The sequence below is a fragment of the Hemitrygon akajei genome, chromosome 6, assembly GCF_048418815.1.
Source record: "Hemitrygon akajei chromosome 6, sHemAka1.3, whole genome shotgun sequence".
Classification (NCBI taxonomy): Eukaryota; Metazoa; Chordata; class Chondrichthyes; order Myliobatiformes; family Dasyatidae; genus Hemitrygon; species Hemitrygon akajei.
In genome coordinates, this window is record NC_133129.1 from 12802883 (window position 1) to 12815449 (window position 12567).

Here is a 12567-nt window from a genome sequence, read left to right on the forward strand (position 1 = left end):
GCACAGTTTTAAGGTGCTTGGAAGAAGGTACAGAGGAGATGTCAGGGATAAGCTTTTTATGCGGAGAGAGGTGAGTGCGTGGAATGGGCTGCTGGAAACGGTGGTGGAGGAGGATACCATAGGGTCTTTCAAGAGACTCTTGGATAGGTACAAGGAGCTTCGCAATATAGACGGCTATGGGTAACCCTTGGTAATTTCTAAGGTAAGGACATGTGTGGCACAGCATTGTGGGCCGAAGGGCCTGTATTGTGTTGTAGGTTTTCTATGTTTCTACACACGGACTGGCTCTGCAGAACTCCAGTCAATGAGCCACACAGTGCAAAATTGAACTGAACTAGACTGTTCCAATGACTTTGTGGTTTGATGTTTTATATTCTGTGCTCTTTCGTTCATTTTTTGCCATTTGCATCATTTGCTGCGTACGGCGGCTATGTGGTGAGTTCCGTTCCAAATCTATAGTATACTACTAATTTTACAATTTTCTTAGCATCTTCTGTTCAAGTAGCTGATTGTTACATCAGAAATGATAGACTGACCCTCCTGAACATCAGAAAGATGGCATTTACCCGCTATGTGCCCCCTTTCCTACACTGGGAACCCCTGCATGTGCAATCCATGGCAGACTCATCTACCATACAGGAAACGGTACCACAGCATAAAAACCAGAACCAACAGGATCCAGGACAACTTCCTCCACCAGGCCATCAGACTGATTAATTCACACTGATTTGAGTGTATTTCTATGTTACATTGACTGTTCTATTTATTACAAATTACCATGATTGCACATTGCACATTTAGACGGAGACGTAATGTAAAGATTTTGACTCCTCATGTATGTGAAGGATGTAAGAAATAAAGACAATTCAGTTCAGATCGATTGTTCTTTTTTTTTTGCAGGTCAGGGTTTGATATTTTTCTTTGAATGGGTTCCATGGTTTTCTTTGTTTCGTGGCTGTCTGTGGGAAGACGAAACTCAGGCTTGTATATTGCATACACACTTTGCTAATAAGTATACTTTGAATTTTTGAATCTTGAATCTTCGAGTCTTAAATGTTGGGAAGGGCCACCAGGGTCAATCCGAATTTCCTTGGGTTATCTTGACCACTTTGCCCTCCCCACACTTCCTACAAGAAGATGAATGCCCAGGAATTCTTGGTGGGATGAAGTCATCAAACAACATTTTCCATCTCCTACATTTTTTATAGCTATTGAAGAAAGTTTTGCTTTCTTTATTGTATTCTGGAGAACTCCTGCTGGAGGGCCAATGTTATGGAGGTGGAGATTTGTCTCTACCAAAGGAGGAGTAAGCTACCCCTTCCCTCTGCTAGCCTGCAGGTCACCCTTGGGCAAGATGTATCGCCTTCTTAACCTCCTGATCAGGGTCACATGAAACCATGAGAGCAGGTAGTCGTATGAGCAGATGGTGCATATCACAAGTCCAGGTTATGCGACCATTGATGCCAGGGAGACGATCTCTGAAGAGTATTGATAATGGCTGGACGTGGCATCAAACGTTACAGGGAGAGGGCCGGGGAGTGGGGCTGAGGAGGAGAAAAAAAGGATCAGCCATGATTGAATAACAGAGCAGACTTGATGGGCCAAATGGCCTAACTCTACTCCTATTTCTTATGGTCTTAAGGTCTTATGGGTCACCCGTCTTTGTAAAGGCACTGCCAGAAGAAGCCAATGGCAAACCACTTCGGCAGAAAAATTTGCCAAGATCAATCACAATCAAGAGACCATGATCACCCACATCATATGACTCAGCACATGATGATGATGATGATGATGATGATGATAGAAGGAAGGACAGGAGAAAAAGATTGTTTTGGCATTTAGAAGTGATTGGTCAGTGATGTTCTGCACTGGGATCCTTGTTGTTTAATGACTTATTGTACGTATAAAAGGAATGAATCGCAAGTCCATGAGTGACATGAAAATTGGTCGACACTGATAGTAAGGGTGGTAGTTCTGAGTTAGAGAATGATAATGATACATATAGGAGGGAGTCTGAAAATCTGGGTGAATGGTGTAACAACATCAACCTCTCACCCCATGTCAGTACCATGACGACGTATGCAATTTAAGTATTGAAACATAAAACCCGTAATTAATTACTTAAATGACAAGAATGCTTAATCAATTAATATGCATCCAAAATTACTCAAACGTTACTTAAGTATTAAATACACAACAGTTTTGATAATGGCTGGGGTCTGGGGTCACCCGTCTTGTAAAGACACTGCCCAGCAGAAGGCAATGGCAAACCACTTCAGTAGAAAAATTTGCCAACAGTCATGGTCATGGATAAATCATGATCGCCCACATCATACAACACAGCACACAATGGTGACGAATGTTTCCGAGATCAGGCTTTTAGGCTTTAATAGCTGGAGACCTTAAAGTGTTGGTAGTTTTACCTGGCTTACTGGGGTTTTCATTGCAGAGGACGTGTGTATGGTAGCGCAAAGGCTTTCTTCTGCATGCACATGGTAGTGTAGTGGTTCGTGTAACATTATTACATTGTCAGCTGTTAAATAGAAGTTTGATTCCTGCCACTGCCTGTAAGGAGTTTGTACGTTCTCCCTGCAGAGGGAAGAAGCTGTTGTTGAATTGTTGAGTGTGGATCTTCAGGCTCCTGTACCTCCCCCCACCCCTCACTGGTAGTAACGAGAAGAGGGCCTGTCCCCAGATGACAAGTGTGGTGAGGCTCCTGGCCATGATGGAGGTGGCTGAGTCTACTACCCCCTGCAGCCTCTTGTGATCCTGGGCATTGAACTCTCCATACCAGGTAGTGATGCAACCAGTCAGAATGCTCTCCACGGAACATCTACAGAGCTAGGGAGGGCAATGACTGTTGGCCTTGTCAACAAAACCCATTGGAAAAATGATTGAATAAACCAGGAGGTGTTGATGTAACAAACAAGTTCAAAGTAAATTTATTATCAAAGTACATATATGTCACCATATACAACCCTGAGATTCATTTTTTGTGGACATACTCAGTAAATCCAAGAAACACAATAGAATCAATGAAACACTGCACCCAACAGGATGGACTATCAAAGACAATAAACTGTGCAAATACAAAAAAGTAATAATAATAAATATGAAGAACAACAGATGAAGAGTCTTTGAAAATGAGTCCATAGGTTGTGGCAACAGTTCAGTGTTGGGGTGAGTGAAGTTGAGTAAATTATCCCCTCTAGTGCAAGAACCTGAGGGTTGAGGGGTAATAATTGTTCCTGAACCTGGTGTGGGTCCTGAAGCTCCTGTACCTTCTTCCTGATGGCAGCCGTGAAAAGAGAGCATGGCCTGGACAGCGGCGAAGGATGCTGCTTTCCTGCAACAGCACCCAACATCGATGTGCACCACTGTGTTACCCATGATGGAGATGCGAGACGTGTGGGATGCAGCCTGACCTGCTGGTTAGTCCCAGCATTTTATAATTTTATGGCAGTACTCTAGCGTATCAGTTAGTGTAATGCTATTACACCATCACTAGCCCCAGATCAATTCCTGCCACTGCCTGTACGTTCTCCCCATGACTGTGTGGGTTTAATCCCCACTTTCCAAAGACATAAGGGTTAGTAGGTTAATTGGCCACATGGGTGCAATTGGGTGTGGGCTCGTTGGTCCAGAAGGGCCTGTGTCTCTAAATAAAATAAAACTAAAATTTAAAATAATTCAGATCTCTCTTGCTCTGCCTTTTTTTTGTTTGACACTGACAAATTCAATTTGTGCATGACAGGAGAACATAGAGAATACGAACACACATTCACTGAAATGAATCAAGACTGCTTTCATTTTTAAGCCCAGCCCGTGGAGAAAAATTCTGACTTTGAAAAATTAGTAATTGATTGAACACTGAATATTTTTATACTCACCATTGCCTGGAAAATTGAACTATTTTTCATTTAATAAACACCTCAGGACTAAAGACACTCCTGAGTCAGAGGCAGTATGAATATCTCAGTGTAGCAGGACCTCGGCAGACCATCCATCATGAGGGGTTACCCCTGCAACGTCTGTCGGGAATCTGCTCAGCGGTGATCAATGCTCTGGGACTTGTCTGATACACTCACTGCTAGTGCACACTCACTTCACACTCCCACACACTCACTTCACACACTCAATATACACTCCATCCACTCATTCACTTCACACTCCCACACGCTCACTTCACATACCCATACATTCACTGCACACACCCACACACTCCTTCACACGCCCACACACTCACTTCACACTCCCACAAACTCACTTCACACACTCAATATACACTCCATCCACTCATTCACTTCACACTCCCACAAACTCACTTCACATACCCATACATTCACTGCACACACCCACACACTCAATACACACTCCATCCACTCACTCACTTCACACTCCGACACACTCACTTCACATACCCACACACTCACTGTACACACCCACACACTCCTTCACATGCCCACACACTCAATACACACTCCATCCACTCACTCACTTCACACTCCGACACACTCACTTCACATACCCACACACTCACTGTACACACCCACACACTCCTTCACATGCCCACACACTCAATACACACTCCATCCACTCACTCACTTCACACACTCATTCTGCACATATTCACTTCCTTGGCCATTGCAACAGTCACGTACACACTCTCTCTCTCACACACACACACAAACAAAAACATATGCACGTGCAGACACACACATTCACACCAATGCACAAACACACACACAGACACACACAAATACAAATACACACAAAAATGCATTAACACATACACAATTACATACAAATACACTCACAAACAAGTCACATGTATGCATACCATACACACACACACACACACACACACACACACACACACACACACACACACACACACACACACACACACACACACACACACACACACACACACACACACACACACACACACACACACACACACACACACACACACACACACACACACACACACCTGGAGCTGAGATGCTGCTAACCTGCAGGGAACTCGTAAGCCGTGCTGCTCACAACTTCCTGTGCCCATCAGGGTGACGCTTTCTAATTCTGATGTCTGTCAGTGATGTAGTGAGACCAGTGAGCTGGCCCAAGTACGATCCTGTCCACTGGCCAACAGACTAATTTGTCACCCGGACTTCAGTCACCAACACATCCTGTGATATGGTCTTGTGTTTGATTTGTGTACGCGTGTCACCTCATGATGAGTTGTGTGGACTGGTTATTCTCTCCGCGTCCTCCAACAATACTTAACTCTCGAGTAATTTGCCTGTTCGGTTCGGGTTGTTCTGAGATCTGGCTGGCTGTGTGCGTGTTGTTTTCGAGTTATTTCCCACGTCACCACACACTTCACACATCCCGCGGTCACCACAGGCTCAAAACATTGCAAACCTGACCTCCTGTCACTCACTTTCTCCCCCACCCCCCTCTCTCCTTTCCTGTCTTCTCTTTTTACCTCTCCCTTTCTCTGTTGCCCCCTCTACCCCTTTTTATTTGGTCCTCTCATCTCTCTTTCCTCTCCCTCTCACCCTCCCTTGTTCTCATTCTTTTTTTCTCACACTCCATTTTCTCTCTCCCTCCTCTCCCTTTCTCTTTCTTTCACTCTCCTCCTTTTCCTCTCTCCCCTTTTCTCCTTTCTCTATTCCCTTCTTTCTCGCCTCTCTCTTTCCCCCTCTTTTCTTCTATCTCTCCCACTTCTTCACCTTTTTCCCTCACTCACTCCCTCCTCTCTTTCCCTTGCTCTTTCTCACTTTTCCCTCTCGTTTTGTAACTCCATTCTCACTTTCTCTCTCTCCAAAAACTAATTGAAAGAAAAACACAGGAGAAACGTGGGATAACTTGTGTCTACTTTGTTCTTTCGTCTAGAGAGGTGCACACATAATATGTGGTGGTGAAATGACGTATGCCATTCACGTTCTTCATGCATATAACCAGTAAAGTATTATGCAAACAACAAAGAATGCTTCAACAAATAATATATTTACAAAATTACTCAAATATTACTGAAGCATTAAATACACAACTCTCCTCCCTGTTTAGCCATAAACTCCAACTCAATATAGAATGCATTTCAACTTGCATATCTTATCATTGCTCACGTGTCATGAAATTTGTTTTTTTTTTGTGGCAGCAGTACTTAAAATTACTACAATACAGTACTGTGCAAAAGTCTTGGGCACCCTAGCTCTATATATGTGCCTAAGACAATACTGTGCGAAGTACTGTATGTCCCATGTATCCAGTATTGTATATAATAGAATATTGACATCCACAGCATAGTAATTGTTATATCGTCTAAAGATTTAATCACCGCGGAAGATTTCTAACTCTGGTGGGGTAACACCTTTTCTGACAAGGGAGGTCACCCTTCTTGGGAGGTGAGTCTAGTGGCTGTGAAACAATTTCAGGTTCTGTAGTTTCCTGCTTTGTGGTTATAGGATTTGACTTTGGGACTGCAAGGAGTAGTTCCGACACCTTTCTTTTGGACGTGTTGGTATCCCAAACAATACATGGCAAGGTGCTCAATCTGCCGATCTATCCCAAGGGAGAAAGCTTTGAGCCAATACTTTCCTTTTGACCACGCCTAGCAGACTAGCGTGTAGCTCCTCCAACACTTTAGCTCTCAGTTTGGGTGGTACAACAACTCTCAATCCCCACCTAAGATAAGCCCCATCAAGAGCAATTTCATTGCAGCACTGGTAAAAATAGGAGAACTGGAATTTCAGCCATTTTGGGTTGCTATGTAGACCTGAGACAGTAAGGAGTCTTTTCTGGTTTCCCTTTGGATCACCTCTGCCGTAATAGGGAGACTTCGGATTTGCATTCGGGAGAATGCAACAAAAGGAGTGTCCTCTTCTGTAAATTTTACAGCTATTTCCTTTTCCAGGGTAAAACAGACAATCCACCAGTAGTTCCATGATCAGTTGTCCTCTTGAATTCGATCTTGTAATTGTGTCCTCCAAAAAACAGAGCCCATCTCTGTAGATATGGTAGGCTAGTACTGTGAAACGTTTCAAAACACTTCTCATAACCTACTTTTATTAACTTATGGGATTACTTAGTGCCTGTTGATGTTGTTTGCAGTCTATGTAAAACACATTGTGCCTGCATCTTAATGTATGAAAGGTGCTATATAAATAAATAAAGTTATCACTACTTATGCTGCTGCTGATAGTGCAACCCCCTTCTGTGAATTGAAATTGAACACAAGAGGTTGATGATGAGGAATGAGGATAAACTCTCTCCCATATGGGTACTGGTCGAAATGTTGTACACCCCAAACCAGACTCTGTCAATCTGTGCATCTTATTTTCTCTGCAACAGTAGAGAATGTGTTGGAATGGCCGTGGGACTTTCACCTCTGTCATTCACAACATGATACGACTGTACCTCTACCATAAGGCAAGCTATCACAGGCAAGCTACACTGGTTGGTGTGGATTATAATGTATGAGTGCAGTGTCTGATATCACTATTTCCTTTACCTTCTGGAAAGTCACCTCACATTGTTTTGTCCATTGCCATTGTTCCCGATCTGTAGTAATGACTTCAAAGACTGGAGCACAGTAGCCAGGTTTGGCAGGAACCTTTTATAATAAATGACAGATCCTAAAAAGAACCACAGTTGTGACAAAAACTTCAGCCTTGCGGCATCCACCGTTACTTGAATTTTGTCAGCACATTTGTGTAAATCTTGTGCGTCAATGGTGTGACCACGGTAAGTGATGTGTGGTTTAAAGAATTCACACTTGTTGTGTCATGCTCTAAGCCCATAATCTTCTAATCTTTTTAACACTGTCTTGAGATATCCGTTGTCATCCTCCCCAGTAACAATGATGTCGTCCAGGGAACACTCAGTGCCTGGGCAGGCTTGCAACACCTGACCCATAGCTTTCTGCCAGAGAGCAGGTTCAGATGCCACTCCAAAAAACAAACCTATTCTAGCAATAAAGCCCTTTGTGAGATCTTTCTGGTGAGAAACACTTTGGGCTCTTTTATCTCCAGCTGTAGTTAAGCTTCAGTTAAGACGATTTTGCTGAAGTGTTTCTCTCCAAAAAGGTTTGCAAAGATATCCTCAATCCTGAACAGAGGGTATTGATCTACTTTCAGTACTGGATTGATGGTGACCTTAAAATCACCATAGATCCTGCCAGACCCATCCTAGTTAGCTACTGGGACCACTGGCATTGTCCATAGGCTCCACTCAACCTTGGAAAAAATTCCTTCAGTCTCCATGCGATCTAGCTCACTGGCTGCTTCATCATGGATTGTATAAGGAACCCAACGGGCTTTGTAAAATTTGGCTATGGCATTTTTATTTAACACTATTTTACTCTTGCCATGTTTGAGTTGTCCAATGCCATCCTTAAACACTGCTGTGGCAACAACCAGTACCTTTCTTAATTTGCTTTATGTTTACTCTATTGCAGGGGATGTGGCATGCAAATGGTGGATCAAGCTGTAGTTGTTCAACCAATCATGGCCCGACAATGTTTGTCCTCCTGTTTTTACCACATACAAGCCCAATGCAGCATGCTGGCTATTGTATTCCACTCTTACGAATGCTATTCCCACAGGAGTTACCTTTCTCTAGTATAAATTCTTAGTTGGATATCTACAGGCTTCAGTTCAGTATCTTTGAAATGCCACCTCAAACTTATTTTTGTGGAATGACTGAAATGTGAGCCCGTGTCCAATTCCATTTTAATTAATTTGTTGTTCACTTCTGATGTTCGTCATATTGCTTGTCTATTGTTAGTTTTCACATGTAAATATCAAGGCTACTCAGTCCTGTGTCACTCTCACCAATATCATATTTTTCATTAACAATATGCAGATTAGTGCTCTGCTTGAAACTGCAACTTGATTTTTTAGTGTTTTCTCTTCCCTGTGCAGTCATTTATTTTACCCAACATGTTCTTTGTTCATGTCCTACTTCGCATTTTCTAGAAGTTTCACCATTAAACCTGCATTGGTTTGGAGCACATGAGCCCCTGCCACAACAGTAACACAATTTGTTTGGCCAGGCTGGTTTCTGTTTAAACATTGCAATTTTGTTCACTGTCACTTTCATTCCTGACTGCAACTCAATTGAGTCTCTGTTTGCGGTTTCCATTGAAACAGCAATCTCCACTGTTCGTTTGAATGTAAGCAGTGCTTCAGTTAGGGGCCATTTTTGAATGCTTTCTTGTAAGATTCCACAAAATAAATGATCTCTCAATGCATCATTAAGCCCATCACTGGACTGACAATGCTCAGACAATCTTTTCAGTTCAGCTGAAAGGGACTCCCCTTCTTTTAGATTCTGCTTATGAAACCTAAAGTGTTCTGCAATCTATAATGGTTTTGGCTCTAACTGTTCCTGCATTTCAGCTGGTTTGTTCAGAGAAGTCAAACTTCTAAGCAAACTGTATACGTTTTGACCCGATGCACTCAGCAAATCTGGCACTCACTTTTCATTTGCTTCAAAATACTGTTCAATTCATTCAGTATACAATATCCAGTTATCTCTTGTGCAGTCAAATGTGTCTATCTTTCCAATGTACCCAGCCACTTCTGCTTTTTATATCTATGATTTTTATTGCCTGGTACTCGCTGTTTATGAACCCGTGAATTTTGTTCTTGTCCTGCCTTTTTTTTTAACTCAAACATCCCACTGTGCTTCAACAGTTAAGTAGTCGTCTCAGGTTCATTTTAAAACTTACTCAACTGTTATGTTTTGTAATTCCAAAACATTAAACATGGGAAAGCCAGGGATATCTTGCGTCTACTTCATTCTTTACTTCTGGTGAGGTGCACACATAAGATTTGGTGGCAAAATGGTGTATGCCATTTGCAAACTTTGAACATGTAACCCATAATGATTTAGTAAAACAACAAAGAATGCTTAATAAAACTATATATTTACATTACTATGCTCTCTTCCCCTTTCCCTCACTCCCACACTCTCCCTCTCTCAACTTTCCCTCACTCCCACACTCTCCCTCACTCCTCTTTCCCTCACTCCCACACTCTCCCTCACTCCTCTTTCCCTTGCTCTGTCATTTTCTCTCCCTTCTATCTTTTCTTCACCTCACTCTCCCTCACATCATTCCTTTGCTCTTTTCCCCTCTCTCACTCCCCTCTTTCTCTCACTCTATCCCACCTTCTCTCCCTTTTTCCCTCTTTCTTTCTCTCCTACTCACAGTCTCCCCTCTTTCCCTTATCTTGCAGCTATGTAGGACCCTGGTCAGACCCCACTTGGAGTACTGTGCTCAGTTCTGGTCGCCTCACTACAGGAAGGATGTGGAAGCCATAGAAAGGGTGCAGAGGATATTTACAAGGATATTGCCTAGATTGGAGAGCATGCGTTATGAGAATAGGTTGAGTGAACTCGGTCTTTTCTCCTTGGAGCAACGAAGGATGAGAGGTGACCTGATAGAGGTGTATAAGATGATGAGGGGCATTGATCGTGTGGATAGTCAGAAGCTTTTCCCCAGGGTTGAAACAGTTGCCACAAGAGGTCACAGGTTTAAGGTGCTGGGGAGTAGGTACAGGGGAGATGTCAGGGGTGAGTTTTTTACTCAGAGTGTGGTGAGTGCATGGAATGGGCTGCCGGCAATGGTGGTGGAGGCAGATGCAATAGGGTCTTTTAAGAGGCTTTTGGATAGGTACATGGAGCTTAGTAAAATAGAGGGCTATAGGTAAGCCTAGTAATTTCTAAGGTAGGGACATGTTCGGCACAACTTTGTGGGCTGAAGGGCCTGTATTGTGCTGTAGGTTCTCTATGTTTCTCTCTCTCTCTTCTTTCCTCACTCTCTCCCATTCTCTTCATCTTCATTCTTTTCCTCACCCTCTCTCCCACTCCCTCTCTCTTCCTTCTTTCCTTCACTCTCTCCATCTCCCCTCTTCATTCTTTCTCTCTTTTCCTCTCTCTCTTGCTGTATCTTTCCCCTCTCTCTTCCTCAACCACCCAAACAGCAACTACAGTTGAATGAGATATCTGAGCTTTGCCAGAAGATTTGTCTGGGTCTTTTTCCCAAAGAAATTTAAATTTGATGTCTGAAGTCCTGGACAATGATTAAATAATAATCTGTGATTAGGTGCATATTTCTATTGCCTATCAGTGGACTACAGATGTTACCATCCATGTGCATTATTGATTGATCCTCCTACCAATGTAATTATACTTTGAACAGAGATTTTTAGCTTGAAATTAAATGCAAAATTCCTAACCATGTGGCCCCTCTTATATCAGATAGAGTTAAACACAATCACATTTTCAGGTATCAGCAGCATCCAGGGTTCAAATTGCTTTTGTGAACTAACTCCTTCAGCAGTTTTTTTTTATTAAAAAGTAGTTTCGTCTGATTTTTCCCTGAGCTGGCATAGGGCAACAGTCAGTGAGCGTGGAATGGAACCTTGTAAAACATGGAGTGGATTCCTACAAAAAGGAATCAAAAGAAGACTGGAGCTGCCGGAGAGACACTATCTCCCTTTGAGTCTTCACAGAAGCTGCCTGACCTCTTGAGTGTTTTATATTTTGGATAAAAGGTTGGACTCAAAAGCGATAAGACTATAAAGAGCAAACACGAGGAAATCTGCAGATGCTGGAAATTCAAACAACAACACACACAAAATGCTGGTGGAACACAGCAGGCCAGGCAGCATCTATAGGGAGAAGCACTGTCGACGTTTCGGGCCGAGACCCTTCGTCAGGACTAACCGAAAGGAAAGATAGTAAGACTATAAAGACATGGGAGCAGAGTTAAGCTATTTGGCCCATTGAATCAATCATGTCTGATTTATTTATTTATGTATTTATTTATTGTATTTATTGAGATACAGTGCAGTGTAGACCCTTTGATCCATAAGTCTCCCGATTTAACCCTAGCCTAGGCATGGACAATTTGCAAAGACCAATTAAACCACCAACCAGTATGTCTTTGGAATGTGGGAGGAAACCCTTGCGGTCATGGGGAGAACATACAAACTCTTTATGGGCAGCAGGAATAGAACTCTGGTCAGCTGTACTGTGAAATGTTGTGCTAAGCACTATGCTGACCTACTCTCCCCATAGTAGGTATTCTTCTCAACCACATTCTCCCACCTTCTCTCCTTAACCCTTAACCCCATTATCAATCAAGAGCTTATCCATCTCTGCCCGAAGTATATCCACTGTCTTGGCCTCACCACCCTCTGTGTCAATGGATTCCACAGATTCACCACCTTCTGGTTGGAGATATTCTTTTTCATCTCAGTTTTAAAGGGGCGTCCCTTTATTCTGGGACAGTAGCTTGGATTTTAGACTCTCCCATTGATGAAGACATTCTCCATAGGTCCCCACTCTATCCATCCCTTTCAGTATCTGTCAAATTTCAATGAGATCCCCCCTCATCCTTCTGAATTCCCTCAAGACATCAAATTTCCTCATAGTTTAAACCTTTCATTCTTGGGATAATTCTTATGAACCTTCTCTGGACCCTCTCCACAGCCAATGCTTCCTTCTGTGTGTACATGGTATTAGTTGGCACGTGGCCAAGTGGTTAAGGCATTC